Source organism: Paramormyrops kingsleyae, unplaced genomic scaffold, assembly GCF_048594095.1.
Source record: "Paramormyrops kingsleyae isolate MSU_618 unplaced genomic scaffold, PKINGS_0.4 ups63, whole genome shotgun sequence".
In the NCBI taxonomy this organism is placed as follows: Eukaryota; Metazoa; Chordata; class Actinopteri; order Osteoglossiformes; family Mormyridae; genus Paramormyrops; species Paramormyrops kingsleyae.
In genome coordinates, this window is record NW_027326001.1 from 85,280 (window position 1) to 102,678 (window position 17,399).

At 41.0% G+C, this 17,399-nt stretch overlaps 2 long non-coding RNA genes across 10 annotated transcripts; both read right to left on the minus strand.

The window, feature by feature from the left end:
* Positions 1-5,149: 5,149 nt before the first annotated feature.
* Positions 5,150-9,322, minus strand: LOC140586453 (uncharacterized). 3 transcript variants are annotated; one of them, XR_011988249.1, is made up of 5 exons: positions 7,136-9,322; positions 6,720-6,843; positions 5,687-5,740; positions 5,416-5,512; positions 5,150-5,227 (listed from the first exon to the last, which is right to left on the minus strand). It is a non-coding gene; the product is annotated as an uncharacterized lncRNA (long non-coding RNA). The 3 variants fall into 3 exon arrangements; XR_011988250.1 differs by having other exon boundaries at positions 5,156-5,512; positions 7,158-9,321; XR_011988248.1 differs by having other exon boundaries at positions 5,156-5,512; positions 7,136-9,321.
* Positions 9,323-10,910: 1,588 nt separating this feature from the next.
* Positions 10,911-15,847, minus strand: LOC140586458 (uncharacterized). 7 transcript variants are annotated; one of them, XR_011988265.1, is made up of 5 exons: positions 12,789-15,845; positions 11,756-11,809; positions 11,485-11,581; positions 11,169-11,296; positions 10,911-10,948 (listed from the first exon to the last, which is right to left on the minus strand). It is a non-coding gene; the product is annotated as an uncharacterized lncRNA (long non-coding RNA). The 7 variants fall into 7 exon arrangements; XR_011988263.1 differs by having other exon boundaries at positions 11,169-11,581; XR_011988267.1 differs by lacking the exon at positions 10,911-10,948 and having other exon boundaries at positions 11,014-11,581; positions 12,789-13,364; positions 13,814-15,847.
* Positions 15,848-17,399: the final 1,552 nt, after the last annotated feature.

Below are 17,399 nucleotides of genomic sequence, written 5' to 3' on the forward strand. Positions count from 1 at the left end.
CTAGGAGCTTTAAATCCCAGACCTGCCAACATGAGCCAGGCAAGCATTGTGACATCATAGTACTCTAGTATGGAGGACAACAGATGTCACTGATAAAGAAGTAGTTTTTTTTTTTTACTAAATTATAACTAAATGCTCAGTTTTAGATGCATTTATAAATAAATTTACTTAGTAAAGCAATTCATTATATTTTAATGGCAAAAACAGAATTTCCTAAAGGATTCATAAATATTTAAAATATTTTTTAAAAAGTTAATAAATGGATTAACAATTAAATTGCATTTAATGAGGCAGTTCATTAATCAATTAATCAGTGTGCTATTAAATACAATAGGTATTTAGGGGTTTTCTGTGAAATGACAAATAGGATGTATCTACTGTAGCCCAAATGAGCGCTACATAAGACCAAGCTGGGTTACCCATATAGGCCTTATATGGAGCCCATTAAGGGCCCATCATTAGCCCATGTGGGCTAACCCATGTGGGGCCACCATGGAAACTGCGGACAAAATTGACTGGGCCCCACTTGGGTTTCCCATGCGGGCCCCACATGAATGTGCTGGCTGGGGAAGTTTAACAATTTTTACCTGTATATACCTTGTTTATAAGTAATTTCTTAAAATGTGGCGCAATGTCTAACCGAATCATGTATGCAGTCTTATCCTTGCCACATGTGAAACTTTTAGCTATATCGGAGTCAGTGTACATGCTTCTGAATAGTTCCCCAATACATAGGGTGACCAGATAATCCATATCAGGGAGGACACCAGTGAAAACACTTCATATAGGACAGGAATTGTAAATTACCATTTCAATTAAAAGGACCCGGATTTTACTTGAGCACTGAGTTCTTGCTGTGTGCTGATTGGTCGGTCTCCTATAATCATGCATGTGTCACTAATGCTAATGTGAAACAGCTGGATGAGTCTTTCAGTCAAGGAAACAAACCAGTCAAAGCACAAGAAGAGCTGAACTATTTAGCCGAGCACAGGAGCCTTTCAGTTTGAAATTAGTTTGTAAAACCTGATGTAGCTCAAAGTGTCCTCCCTGACATGGATTATCTGGTCACCCTAGTTTTGGGAGTCGATGTTGGTGACAGTAAGGTCTGCTGTAGCCATTGTGGTGCTAGTCGCACTAGTTTGCTGCTGAGGTGGTGTGATGGCAATGTTTGTGCTCGTAGCTGACCTTATGTTTGCATTTGCCCCGTGGCCAGTACTACGAAGCGGGGTTACTGGCTTATCGGAGTAACCTTGCGAGTAACTTGATGACGTGTGGTGTAACTTCGCGATTAACCCGTAGTACGAAAGGTGGGTAGGTTTTACTTGAGGCATGCTGCTATGCCAATTTACGCTAATTCTCAAACCTGCTCCGAGCAGTTTTTGTTCTTGGTTAAGTCAAGGTTTCTGTGTAAGCCAGCCCTATATGAACACCGCCCCTCCAACTACAATTTCCCCGAAGACAATGCCGGCGTACCTGGATGATCCATACGACATTAGCACAAATCGTGAAGGGCTCTCTCTGTCAATATGTATGAAATGGAGCAATGGAATATAATATGCATACAATGTATTAATTAACTGTTTTATTGCTTTATTCTGAAGGGGGTGTGCATTGTTCCCTGTTGTCCACTGATCAAAGCGCACTCCACTGGATGTGTCTTGTCTAGTTTTAAAGTTTTTAACCCATTCATATATTGTCCCATTGCACATTATACGGATACATTTGAACATTCAAAAATTAAAATTCGTACGTAAAGCAATCTGGGAAACAAAGGGGTGTATAACAATCACCATGAGCCCAAAATGCTAAACCACCATGTCATTACAGGTGACAGCACCTCTAATATTAGCTATTAACATGATTTTGCACAAATCATGAAATGGTTTGAAGCGCAAAAATAATTGGTGTGCATCGATGTCTGTGTACTGGACATCATAATTCTGTCATTACAAACGCCCCCATCTTAATTCCATTAAAGGTTATTAAAGCCAGAAAACTGAATATGGAATATGACGCTAACTTAACCGCGGTCTAGGTTCCTAGTCGTTTTCTCACTACACATATGCTTCTGTTTTGTCCTGTTGTAAATCATTTGTTTGTTAAACAATGGCTCACCTTCTATTAAGTGTCATTTTACACTTTTTCTTATTAGCTGTAAAACATAGAAACACGCTATTAAGTGGAGACTAGACACAACAAATCTTTCATAATGAGTAGAAATATAAATACATAGCCCTACCACTTGACAGGATGTTTTTATACACTCACCTAAAGGATTATTAGGAACACCATACTAATACGGTGTTTGACCCCCTTTCGCCTTCAGAACTGCCTTAATTCTACATGGCATTGATTCAACAAGGTGCTGAAAGCATTCTTTAGAAATGTTGGTCCATATTGATAGGATAGCATCTTGCAGTTGATGGAGATTTGTGGGATGCACATCTAGGGCACAAAGCTCCCGTTCTACCACATCCCAAAGATGCTATTGGGTTGAGATCTGGTGACTGTGGGGGCCATTTTAGTACAGTGAACTCATTGTCATGTTCAAGAAACCAATTTGAAATGATTCGAGCTTTGTGACATGGTGCATTATCCTGCTGGAAGTGGCCATCAGAGGATGGGTACATGGTGGTCATAAAAGGATGGACATGGTCAGAAACAATGCTCAGGTAGGCCGTGGCATTTAAACGATGCCCAATTGGCACTAAGGGGCCTAAAGTGTGCCAAGAAAACATCCCCCACACCATTACAACACCACCACCAGCCTGCACAGTGGTAACAAGGCATGATGGATCCATGTTCTCATTCTGTTTACGCCAAATTCTGACTCGACCATTTGAATGTCTCAAGAGAAATCGAGAGTCATCAGACCAGGCAACATTTTTCCAGTCTTCAACTGTCCAATTTTGGTGAGCTCGTGCAAATTGTAGCCTCTTTTTCCTATTTGTAGTGGAGATGAGTGGTACCCGGTGGGGTCTTCTGCTGTTGTAGCCCATCCGCCTCAAGGTTGTGCGTGTTGTGGCTTCACAAATGCTTTGCTGCATACCTCAGTTGTAACGAGTGGTTATTTCAGTCAAAGTTGCTCTTCTATCAGCTTGAATCAGTCGGCCCATTCTCCTGACCTCTAGCATCAACAAGGCATTTTCGCCCACAGGACTGCCGCATACTGGATGTTTTTCCCTTTGCACACCATTCTTTGTAAACCCTAGAAATGGTTGTGTGTGAAAATCCCAGTAACTGAGCAGATCGTGAAATACTCAGACAGGCCCGTCTGGCACCAACAACCATGCCACGTTTAAAATTGCTTAAATCATCTTTCTTTCCCATTCTGACATTCAGTTTGGAGTTCAGGAGATTGTCTTGACCAGGACCACACCCCTAAATGCATTAAAACAACTGCCATGTGATTGGTTGATTAGATAATTGCATTAATGAGAAATTGAACAGGTGTTCCTAATAATCCTTTAGGTGAGTATTTCATCTTGACTTGCTGCCACGTACACTTTCCACTACAATTGCATTTGAAATCGGATCAGTTAAGTTATTAACATTAGGTTTACATTATGAGTAACATCGCAGTAATGGAACTTTAGGGAGCATTACATTACTTAATAGTGAATAATAGGTGACTTCTGAATTGTGTCGCATCTGTGAGCCTCTGTATTTATTAACTGTACTTCAATTATTTTCAGAAAACACTTCATATAGTCTAATACTCGGTCAAGATATTTTATACCACGTTTTATGACCATGAAGATGTACTTATGGATTTACTTGGTCAGCAATACGTTGCCAACAAGCCTGCCTGCAGTGGTATCAGACTTTCTTTGCAGTGTTGATATAAGCTCCTCGTAATCCTGCATAATTAGCATGCAGTCTTCCTCCGTGAAACATGGAGATCGCGCCATGAGTCAAACGGAGACTTGCGCTTCCGAACGTGCTCCATTTATGTGAACGTGCACAAACTCCAATGCAGAACACCAATGTAACAAATCAACTTCTTAACTGGCGTCGTAGTACTGATTAGCACCGATTGAGACAACCTGATTTTGTCAACCCCGCATTCGCAAATGAAATCCCAATTAAATCTTATTTGGTTAAATCCCCTTTGTAGTACAAGCCACCGGTCCGTGAAATATCAGCGAACAACGAAATAGGGAACTGCTCCTCACACACGCGAATCCGCTGCTGATGACTGGTGGATTCTCGATGAGATTTGGACGTGGAAACACCGTTGCAGGTTAGATTTAGAGTTTTTTTGCATATACTGCAGAATGCTTTCCGGTCATTCCCCATGACCGGCTTAAGCCAGTCTTTAATAAATGACGGGTTATCAAGCCAACTTTTAGAAAACTTACATTTCCCCATTTCACCGCGAAGTGGCTACTAGCTAATTTCAGAGGCTCTCCTGATACCAACACGTTAGATCACCCTGGCGCAATTGAGGTAAAAGGCGGAGAAATGGCGTCAGCGTCACTCTGGTAGGCTATTAATTCCGACTCAGGTCCTGTTCGCACGAATATTATATATTTTTAATTAGATGAAGTTAAAACACGTAGACAGATTTGAAACTCATAATATATTGAGGTGGATGATGAAAAATAGAATTTGACTTGGTAGTAAATTTACTACCTTTTAATACCTTTCAAGGGCCTTAATTTTGTCTGATTTCATTTGCTACCTTTTACTACCGTGCGGAAACCCTGTTATATGTTTTCCCCTGGCCCTTTGCATGGGCAGTAAATTGGCCTTGGTAACGTGTGGATTCATAATAAGAATGAAAGACATGAACACACACATATATAAGTATGTATATATATATATATATATATAATTTTTTTCCATAGACAGGGGAGGGGACATTATTCTGCTCCATTCTGAAATGGAAGAAAAAAAGCATTTATGAAGAACACAAATCTATAAAAGGTACCTTTGAGACACTGTTAAGGAAGGATCTGACTGGGAGAAAAGCTGGCTGAATGATTGCCTGGCTGCCAACTGCAAATGCTATGTCAAGCAGTAATGTGGCATTAATCAACAGATGAGGGGTGATGATTAAAATATACCTGAGGGAGCCTGGTGGGGGCTTACTTATGTCTGATGAGCCGGGCACCCTGGATGGTCTGTGCCGTCGCATTCACAGCATGGCATGCCAAGAGGAGGCAGTTCCTTGGCTGCACTTGATATGCGAACCTCATGAACACCAGAGAGTAGCAGGTAACAGCTGGGGAGACAGAGGTCAGAGGCCGGAAAGAAGGAGAGGAAGTCACTGCAATAACAGCAAGACTAGGGAGGTGACACTCGAACAGCTCACAGCAACAAGCTTAAAACCTCCTTTAAAAAGTCCCTCTGGAGTCCCAGTTGACTCCGTGGACGCTCACACAGACGGAAGGTGAGCCCTCTGCCTCTTACCGAAGGTCATTCGGCCACTCATGACGTCAGGGCACTTTTTCATGTCTACCATGGCTGCGATGGGCAGACCCCAGTTAACTACTGGTCTCCAGAAGTGCTGAACTCAAACAATAAAACACAAACTCAGAGCTGATCTAACATGTAGCAGGGTGAAAGTAGCAGTAAAGAAATTCCAGAGGATGCTTACAACATATTAGTATGAGATTACTAAACAGTAGTCATAAAATTATATTTACAATAACAAAAAAAAATCAATGTGTGACTTTCTTACCGTGCTTTTGTTGGAAGGTTTTCCCCAACAGTCACATTTAGATAGTGAACCAATCTGTACACGAACAAGGCAATATTTCCCATAAGAAAGCATTGAAATTCGATTAACTTGTTCAGAAGCATACCATATCCGAGCTAACGTGGATCCTAACACTATTAAATGAATTAACTGTTTCCTTGTTCATAGTAAATTACTTATTTGTTTAAAAAGACATAAGTAACCGGTTGTTTTTTGTTTATAAACTCTTTCAGTAGCTGCATTTGTACTCTGTGGCTTTAGCAGTTTACATCCCATGCGGTCTTTTGAAATCGGCTGAATCTTTTCATCTAAGTTTACGTAATTTCCCAGCCAGCACATTCATGTGGGGCCCGCATGGGATGCACTTGGGCTGACATGTGGACACCACCTGGGAAACCCAAGTGGGGCCCAGTCAATTTTGTCCGCAGTTTCCATGGTGGCCCCACATGGGTTAGCCCACATGGGCTAATGATGGGCTCCATATAAGGCCTATATGGGTAACCCAACTTGGTCTTATGTAGCGCTCATTTGAGCTACAGTAGGTACAACTTATTTGTCCTTTCACAGAAAACCCCTAAATATCTACCGTATTTAATAGCACACTGATTAATTGATTAATGAATTGCCTCATTAAATGCAATTTTTAAAATTTACTTTGTTAATCCATTTATTTACTTTTAAAAAAATATTTAAAATATTTATGAATCCTTTAGTAAATTCTCTTTCTGGCATTAAAATATAATGAATTGCTTTACTAAATAAGTTTATTAATTTATAGATGAATAAAAATATTTATAAATGCATCTAAAACTGAGCATCAAGTTATAATTTAGTAAAAAAAAAAAAAACTACTTCTTTATCAGTGACATCTGTTGTCCTCCATACTAGAGTACTATGATGTCACAGTGCTTGCCTGGCTCATGTTGGCAATGTCTGGGATTTAAAGCTCCTAGGATTTATTATTATCAAACCTTTGTGCTTTATGTTTTCATTTAAAATTACGCTTGACACTTACCAATCTTGGTCACCACCTCGGGTCCTCGCAATTCGATTCCCTCCCCTGTCCCGGGCACCAATTAGCTACTTTGACACCGTCTTTTCTTGTAATGTTGCTTGTAAGAGCATTTTTTTCAAGCCACCTGTGAATAACAGAGCAAAAAAAATTATTACTATTAATATTTTGCCAAAGTATTTTTAAGTGTATAGGTGAACACTTTCTTATGACTGAAAATTTAGATTCTGCTTAGGGCTAGGCGATATGATCTTAAATCAATATCATTATCAATATCGCCTCAGACTTCAAAATTTTGTTCTTGCATGGGCATAGTTTCCTGTAGATGATGGATAAAAAAAAATGAAATGCTATCGTTCCCCGTTTGTTTTTTATTTAGAGGCAATCGTAATCAGATCATTATAACTACAAAACATTACCTGCTTTTCCCAAGACACGCACTTTAAACTGTGGCCAGTCTGTAATCGGAAAAATTTCTTCCTTCACTGCCTTGCTGATATTGACTTCTCCTGTTGGCCATTAACAACTATCTTCTGGTCCTTTGCTCGCTGGAGTTTTGCATTAGCTCGTGTAGCGCCCCTTTGTGCATTAAAAGTAACACGGGAGCTACCCTGAGTTCTTTTCCCTCAGTCCTTTAGTATTTAGGGTTCCCTATCCATTCTCTTTAAAGCCCAAACATAAATATATACATCACTTTACACAAAAGAACACAATCAACACAGTAATACAATCAAACGTAAATGGTACTATTTACTCATTTATGACAGTTTATAAAAGACATTTCACTCGGGAGCAAATAATACTTTTTCATCCCTTTAAACCGAAACGCAAAAGTCCCAAAAAACCCTAAAAGTTCCAAAGATAAAATAAACGATGGCCGGCAGATTCAAGTAAAGAAAAAACACCACTCCCGTACGGTGCAGGCCTGTTGTGAAGCTCGGGCACGTTGTAGCTAAACAGAAATGAAAAAGGCTGCTTCACGCTTGTGAGCTACAAGCGCAATGTAAAATAAGGCAAACCACACTCACGATATCCCTGGGTGTCGTCCCGTGCAGAGTGGATCCGGCAGTCAGGTGCACCCTTCTGCGCTCGGTCTCTCCCCTGGGCGTTCGATCCAGGAGCTTCCGGTGGATTGGTGGGCTTCTACCCACGGGCAGGCAAGAGTCATTCTCGGAGGCTAGCTCTTAGCTTTCCCGAACTTCGTGTAGAAATTCGCTTTCACCAGAATCCTTACTGTAAGCTTAATACATCGTCTGGTCGACGATATTGCTATTTTCATGAAATGCATTTCAGCCACAGTTCTCCGCCATTACACCACCTTCTTCCCCGCCGCTCTCTTCCCGCGCCTCGCTCAACCTTGACCCTCAGTGTTCATTGGACCACACCTCACCCAAATGAATACATGAATAAATTATAACATGCCCGCTTTACAATAATACAAAATATCAACACAGCACATATACAAACATAATATTTTCCTTTTTTTCTTTACCTCAAAAGTTCAACATTTAATACATGACCATAATGAAGAAATACAAAAAAAAAACTAACATTCTTAACAACTGGGTTACACTCGCAATACATTCGCGTTTTCTCTCTGGTGACCCATGTGATCAAAGATACGTTAGAAGAGAAGGGATCTAAGTAGATGTTATGGTAACCTGTTGTAATAAAGTTTTAATTAAGCAACAGCAAACTGGCCGCCCAAATGTTTTTGAATGTCGCGCTATCTGCCCGCACTACCTTCGCGATCTACCGGTCGTTCGCGATCGACGTATTGGGCACCCCTGTGCTAAGCGATTTCCCTCCAAGAAGTACAGCTAAAAATATAGCAAGTATAGCTAATTTACCAAACTAACACCGTTACCTGCAAAATTCCAATATGACAAGAAGGCTAACTAAACAGATTTTATTTAAACTTGGAAAATCCCTGGAAGCCGATCCGTTAGACACAACTTTATTACTGAATATTAATTTAAGTACAACCCAGATATGTGTAAAAGTAATGTTTCACTTTTAACCCAAAAATACTTTAGTTTATACCTGTTGCACACTGGCTCGCCTCAGATTCCGAGTGATGGAAAGTGCCAGAGAAAGAGGCGGGAAAGTCCGATGAGAGTTGGCGGGGGGCGTGGCTGCGACGGTATACGCACGTGCGCTTTTGTATTATGTTCTCTCAGCCTCATACACGGATTCTTTTGCTGAGTAGAAAACTGGTCGGGCAATATAGCATGTAGGCCTTATAAAAATATATATTTTATTAAAATTGCTCAGATGTACCAAGACATTAGCCCATGAATAAACAAACAAACAAATGAATAAATATATGCAATAGATGCGGCCAGAGTGCGAATTACCTCTCCATAATTGGGGGGTACTGCCTTCATAACACTTCTATGACCATTATGGTCCGCTACCGCGTCAATATGAATAGTCGCCACCAGAAGCAATGTTAAGAGTGCAAGATTCACTAGGGGAGTTTACTAACATGTATGCAACACACGGTCATGGTCTGGACATGCAACAAAATGAGAATCAATACAGAAGATCTCATTATCCTTATCCCAATCCAAAAGATTTTGGTTTTGATAACTCCCAGGAATTATCCTAGAAGAAGTACAGTATACTAGTAAAAGTAATAAGCCTATACATTTACAAACAGCCTGGTCTGGTCCAGCAGTCTGCTGTTATTCCTGCCCTCTCAGTCCCCCCAGCTCCAACAGCCTTCAGAAATAAATATGAGTTATTATTGATAACATTACTTTATACATATGTTAAAAAGCAGAAACTTCAACAAACATGAAATCAACAATAAACTATGTCTATTTATCAAACGTGTTACATAATACATATTGTATTTGAAAACTTTTCAGCTTTACGATTTCAGGAGAGTGCAGCCCCGCTGTTAGGAACATTACGCTTTTTGGTTACGGGTGTTAGCTTTGCTGCTGCTATTAACAGGAAAGGTGCATTAGCGCAGACAAAGGGCTGCATACGCCGAACTATAAACGTCTTACTTGGCGGTCAAAGGTGTTTGACGTTCATTGGCGTGGGAAACGGCGGTTCTACTACTAAACCACTAACTGAAAAGACTACAAACGCTGCGCCTGTTAAAATAAAAGCACCCCGTCAGGTTTTAAATAATAACTTAATGTTTTGGCTGTCGGTCCGGGTCCATATGGGACAGCTTCTGGGTCCGGAACCGGTCTGCGGTCCGCCTGTTAGTGACTGCTGATGTAAACCATCAGCTGCAAAGCTAACAATAATTTAAGAGGTAGACTTGACATGCCAGGGCAGTGATAAGACCGGAGGAAATGGTGTAAGACACAATAACCAACAGCAATCAGTAAAAGAAGTGATTTTTGGGTCAGAACCTATTCTTCGGGGTGCCATGGTGGTGCAGTGGTTAGCACTGTTACCTCATACCTTTGGGATACAGGTTCAAGTCTCTGCTGCAACTCTAATGTGTGTGGAGCTTGCATGTTCTTCCCCTGTCATCATTGGGTTTCCTCTAGGTACTCTGGTGTCTCCCCACAGTCCAAAAACATGCTGAGGTTAATTGGCTTTACCAAATTGCCCATAGGTGTGCATGTGTGAGTGTGCCCTGCAATGGGCTGGTGCCCCATCCTGGGCTGCTCCCTGCCTTATGCGCCCATAGCCTTCAGGATAGGTTCTGAAACCCTCACTACCCAAAAAAGGGCAGGCAGTTTCAGAAAATGGATAAACTCACTCCTCACTGATCCATTCTTTTGTGATCTTCTGCTTTTTGCATTGACTGAAAAATGCAGCAGACAGCAATAAATACAAATATAAAGTAAGAATCTCTCTAGACCTGCTAGACTGAGGTAAAGACCTTGACCTGTACTGTAGCTCTGCAGAGACTGAGGACCAGTCTTCCTGCTAGTGTATCACAAGCTAAAACCCTGGCTTCCTTTAAATCAGAGCTAGATAAGATTTTAACAACTCTGAGCTACTATTTAAGTTCTCCCCAAACGAGCTTGATGGCCCGAATGGACTCCTCTCGTTTGTAAATTTCTTATACGTTTTCCCCTCGCACTTTGCATGGGCAATGAATTGGCCTTAGTAACGCGTGGATTCATAAAAAGAAGAATGAAAGACATGCACACACATATATATAAGTATATATATATTTATTTGGAAGGACAGGAGGAGGGGAGATCCCATTGACAGCATGCATTCCACAGGCTCATTTTGTATTTTTCTGCTCCTTTCTGAAATGGAAAAGAAAAAGAAAAAACATTCATGAAGAACACAAACCTATAAAAGGTACCTGTGTGACACTGTTAAGGAAGGATCTGACTGGGAGAAAAGCTGGCTGAATGATTGCCTGGCTGCTGGCTGCAAATGCTATGTCAAGCAGTAATGTGGCATTAATCAACAGATGAGGGGTGATGATTAAAATATACCTGAGGGAGCCTGGTGGGGGCTTACTTGTGTCGCATGAGCCGGGCACCCTGAATTGTCCCCGGCGTCGCATTAGCGGCATGCCAAGAGGAGGCAGTTCCTTGGCTGCACTTGATATGCGAACCTCATGAACACCAGAGAGTAGCAGGTAACAGCTGGGGAGACAGAGGTCAGAGGCCGGAAAGAAGGAGAGGAAGTCACTGCAATAACAGCAAGACTAGGGAGGTGACACTCGAACAGCTCACAGCAACAAGCTTAAAACCTCCTTTAAAAAGTCCCTCTGGAGTCCCAGTTGACTCCGTGGACGCTCACACAGACGGAAGGTGAGCCCTCTGCCTCTTACCGAAGGTCATTCGGCCACTCATGACGTCAGGGCACTTTTTCATGTCTACCATGGCTGCGATGGGCAGACCCCAGTTAACTACTGGTCTCCAGAAGTGCTGAACTCAAACAATAAAACACAAACTCAGAGCTGATCTAACATGTAGCAGGGTGAAAGTAGCAGTAAAGAAATTCCAGAGGATGCTTACAACATATTAGTATGAGATTACTAAACAGTAGTCATAAAATTATATTTACAATAACAAAAAAAAATCAATGTGTGACTTTCTTACCGTGCTTTTGTTGGAAGGTTTTCCCCAACAGTCACATTTAGATAGTGAACCAATCTGTACACGAACAAGGCAATATTTCCCATAAGAAAGCATTGAAATTCGATTAACTTGTTCAGAAGCATACCATATCCGAGCTAACGTGGATCCTAACACTATTAAATGAATTAACTGTTTCCTTGTTCATAGTAAATTACTTATTTGTTTAAAAAGACATAAGTAACCGGTTGTTTTTTGTTTATAAACTCTTTCAGTAGCTGCATTTGTACTCTGTGGCTTTAGCAGTTTACATCCCATGCGGTCTTTTGAAATCGGCTGAATCTTTTCATCTAAGTTTACGTAATTTCCCAGCCAGCACATTCATGTGGGGCCCGCATGGGATGCACTTGGGCTGACATGTGGACACCACCTGGGAAACCCAAGTGGGGCCCAGTCAATTTTGTCCGCAGTTTCCATGGTGGCCCCACATGGGTTAGCCCACATGGGCTAATGATGGGCTCCATATAAGGCCTATATGGGTAACCCAACTTGGTCTTATGTAGCGCTCATTTGAGCTACAGTAGGTACAACTTATTTGTCCTTTCACAGAAAACCCCTAAATATCTACCGTATTTAATAGCACACTGATTAATTGATTAATGAATTGCCTCATTAAATGCAATTTTTAAAATTTACTTTGTTAATCCATTTATTTACTTTTAAAAAAATATTTAAAATATTTATGAATCCTTTAGTAAATTCTCTTTCTGGCATTAAAATATAATGAATTGCTTTACTAAATAAGTTTATTAATTTATAGATGAATAAAAATATTTATAAATGCATCTAAAACTGAGCATCAAGTTATAATTTAGTAAAAAAAAAAAAAACTACTTCTTTATCAGTGACATCTGTTGTCCTCCATACTAGAGTACTATGATGTCACAGTGCTTGCCTGGCTCATGTTGGCAATGTCTGGGATTTAAAGCTCCTAGGATTTATTATTATCAAACCTTTGTGCTTTATGTTTTCATTTAAAATTACGCTTGACACTTACCAATCTTGGTCACCACCTCGGGTCCTCGCAATTCGATTCCCTCCCCTGTCCCGGGCACCAATTAGCTACTTTGACACCGTCTTTTCTTGTAATGTTGCTTGTAAGAGCATTTTTTTCAAGCCACCTGTGAATAACAGAGCAAAAAAAATTATTACTATTAATATTTTGCCAAAGTATTTTTAAGTGTATAGGTGAACACTTTCTTATGACTGAAAATTTAGATTCTGCTTAGGGCTAGGCGATATGATCTTAAATCAATATCATTATCAATATCGCCTCAGACTTCAAAATTTTGTTCTTGCATGGGCATAGTTTCCTGTAGATGATGGATAAAAAAAAATGAAATGCTATCGTTCCCCGTTTGTTTTTGATTTAGAGGCAATCGTAATCAGATCATTATAACTACAAAACATTACCTGCTTTTCCCAAGACACGCACTTTAAACTGTGGCCAGTCTGTAATCGGAAAAATTTCTTCCTTCACTGCCTTGCTGATATTGACTTCTCCTGTTGGCCATTAACAACTATCTTCTGGTCCTTTGCTCGCTGGAGTTTTGCATTAGCTCGTGTAGCGCCCCTTTGTGCATTAAAAGTAACACGGGAGCTACCCTGAGTTCTTTTCCCTCAGTCCTTTAGTATTTAGGGTTCCCTATCCATTCTCTTTAAAGCCCAAACATAAATATATACATCACTTTACACAAAAGAACACAATCAACACAGTAATACAATCAAACGTAAATGGTACTATTTACTCATTTATGACAGTTTATAAAAGACATTTCACTCGGGAGCAAATAATACTTTTTCATCCCTTTAAACCGAAACGCAAAAGTCCCAAAAAACCCTAAAAGTTCCAAAGATAAAATAAACGATGGCCGGCAGATTCAAGTAAAGAAAAAACACCACTCCCGTACGGTGCAGGCCTGTTGTGAAGCTCGGGCACGTTGTAGCTAAACAGAAATGAAAAAGGCTGCTTCACGCTTGTGAGCTACAAGCGCAATGTAAAATAAGGCAAACCACACTCACGATATCCCTGGGTGTCGTCCCGTGCAGAGTGGATCCGGCAGTCAGGTGCACCCTTCTGCGCTCGGTCTCTCCCCTGGGCGTTCGATCCAGGAGCTTCCGGTGGATTGGTGGGCTTCTACCCACGGGCAGGCAAGAGTCATTCTCGGAGGCTAGCTCTTAGCTTTCCCGAACTTCGTGTAGAAATTCGCTTTCACCAGAATCCTTACTGTAAGCTTAATACATCGTCTGGTCGACGATATTGCTATTTTCATGAAATGCATTTCAGCCACAGTTCTCCGCCATTACACCACCTTCTTCCCCGCCGCTCTCTTCCCGCGCCTCGCTCAACCTTGACCCTCAGTGTTCATTGGACCACACCTCACCCAAATGAATACATGAATAAATTATAACATGCCCGCTTTACAATAATACAAAATATCAACACAGCACATATACAAACATAATATTTTCCTTTTTTTCTTTACCTCAAAAGTTCAACATTTAATACATGACCATAATGAAGAAATACAAAAAAAAAACTAACATTCTTAACAACTGGGTTACACTCGCAATACATTCGCGTTTTCTCTCTGGTGACCCATGTGATCAAAGATACGTTAGAAGAGAAGGGATCTAAGTAGATGTTATGGTAACCTGTTGTAATAAAGTTTTAATTAAGCAACAGCAAACTGGCCGCCCAAATGTTTTTGAATGTCGCGCTATCTGCCCGCACTACCTTCGCGATCTACCGGTCGTTCGCGATCGACGTATTGGGCACCCCTGTGCTAAGCGATTTCCCTCCAAGAAGTACAGCTAAAAATATAGCAAGTATAGCTAATTTACCAAACTAACACCGTTACCTGCAAAATTCCAATATGACAAGAAGGCTAACTAAACAGATTTTATTTAAACTTGGAAAATCCCTGGAAGCCGATCCGTTAGACACAACTTTATTACTGAATATTAATTTAAGTACAACCCAGATATGTGTAAAAGTAATGTTTCACTTTTAACCCAAAAATACTTTAGTTTATACCTGTTGCACACTGGCTCGCCTCAGATTCCGAGTGATGGAAAGTGCCAGAGAAAGAGGCGGGAAAGTCCGATGAGAGTTGGCGGGGGGCGTGGCTGCGACGGTATACGCACGTGCGCTTTTGTATTATGTTCTCTCAGCCTCATACACGGATTCTTTTGCTGAGTAGAAAACTGGTCGGGCAATATAGCATGTAGGCCTTATAAAAAATATATTTTATTAAAATTGCTCAGATGTACCAAGACATTAGCCCATGAATAAACAAACAAACAAATGAATAAATATATGCAATAGATGCGGCCAGAGTGCGAATTACCTCTCCATAATTGGGGGGTACTGCCTTCATAACACTTCTATGACCATTATGGTCCGCTACCGCGTCAATATGAATAGTCGCCACCAGAAGCAATGTTAAGAGTGCAAGATTCACTAGGGGAGTTTACTAACATGTATGCAACACACGGTCATGGTCTGGACATGCAACAAAATGAGAATCAATACAGAAGATCTCATTATCCTTATCCCAATCCAAAAGATTTTGGTTTTGATAACTCCCAGGAATTATCCTAGAAGAAGTACAGTATACTAGTAAAAGTAATAAGCCTATACATTTACAAACAGCCTGGTCTGGTCCAGCAGTCTGCTGTTATTCCTGCCCTCTCAGTCCCCCCAGCTCCAACAGCCTTCAGAAATAAATATGAGTTATTATTGATAACATTACTTTATACATATGTTAAAAAGCAGAAACTTCAACAAACATGAAATCAACAATAAACTATGTCTATTTATCAAACGTGTTACATAATACATATTGTATTTGAAAACTTTTCAGCTTTACGATTTCAGGAGAGTGCAGCCCCGCTGTTAGGAACATTACGCTTTTTGGTTACGGGTGTTAGCTTTGCTGCTGCTATTAACAGGAAAGGTGCATTAGCGCAGACAAAGGGCTGCATACGCCGAACTATAAACGTCTTACTTGGCGGTCAAAGGTGTTTGACGTTCATTGGCGTGGGAAACGGCGGTTCTACTACTAAACCACTAACTGAAAAGACTACAAACGCTGCGCCTGTTAAAATAAAAGCACCCCGTCAGGTTTTAAATAATAACTTAATGTTTTGGCTGTCGGTCCGGGTCCATATGGGACAGCTTCTGGGTCCGGAACCGGTCTGCGGTCCGCCTGTTAGTGACTGCTGATGTAAACCATCAGCTGCAAAGCTAACAATAATTTAAGAGGTAGACTTGACATGCCAGGGCAGTGATAAGACCGGAGGAAATGGTGTAAGACACAATAACCAACAGCAATCAGTAAAAGAAGTGATTTTTGGGTCAGAACCTATTCTTCGGGGTGCCATGGTGGTGCAGTGGTTAGCACTGTTACCTCATACCTTTGGGATACAGGTTCAAGTCTCTGCTGCAACTCTAATGTGTGTGGAGCTTGCATGTTCTTCCCCTGTCATCATTGGGTTTCCTCTAGGTACTCTGGTGTCTCCCCACAGTCCAAAAACATGCTGAGGTTAATTGGCTTTACCAAATTGCCCATAGGTGTGCATGTGTGAGTGTGCCCTGCAATGGGCTGGTGCCCCATCCTGGGCTGCTCCCTGCCTTATGCGCCCATAGCCTTCAGGATAGGTTCTGAAACCCTCACTACCCAAAAAAGGGCAGGCAGTTTCAGAAAATGGATAAACTCACTCCTCACTGATCCATTCTTTTGTGATCTTCTGCTTTTTGCATTGACTGAAAAATGCAGCAGACAGCAATAAATACAAATATAAAGTAAGAATCTCTCTAGACCTGCTAGACTGAGGTAAAGACCTTGACCTGTACTGTAGCTCTGCAGAGACTGAGGACCAGTCTTCCTGCTAGTGTATCACAAGCTAAAACCCTGGCTTCCTTTAAATCAGAGCTAGATAAGATTTTAACAACTCTGAGCTACTATTTAAGTTCTCCCCAAACGAGCTTGATGGCCTGAATGGCCTCCTCTCGTTTGTAAATTTCTTATATGTTTTCCCCTCGCACTTTGCATGGGCAATGAATTGGCCTTAGTAACGTGTGGATTCATAAAAAGAAGAACGAAAGACATGAACACACATATATATTTAAGTATATATATATATATATTTATTTGGAAGGGCAGGAGGAGGGGAGATCCCATTGAGAGCACACATTCCACAGGCTCATTTTGTATTTTTCTGCTCCATTCTGAAATGGAAAAAAAATAAAAAAAACATTCATGAAGAACACAAACCTATAAAAGGTACCTGTGTGACACTGTTAAGGAAGGATCTGACTGGGAGAAAAGCTGGCTGAATGATTGCCTGGCTGCTGGCTGCAAATGCTATGTCAAGCAGTAATGTGGCATTAATCAACAGATGAGGGGTGATGATTAAAATATACTAGAGGGAGCCTGGTGGGGGCTTACTTGTGTCGCATGAGCCGGGCACCCTGAATTGTCCCCGGCGTCGCATTAGCGGCATGGCAAGAGTTGCTAGTTCCTCGGCTGAACTCAGTATGTGAACCTCGTAAAAACGACGGAGTAGCAGTTAAATGCTGGGGAGACAGAGGTCAGGCAGGGGT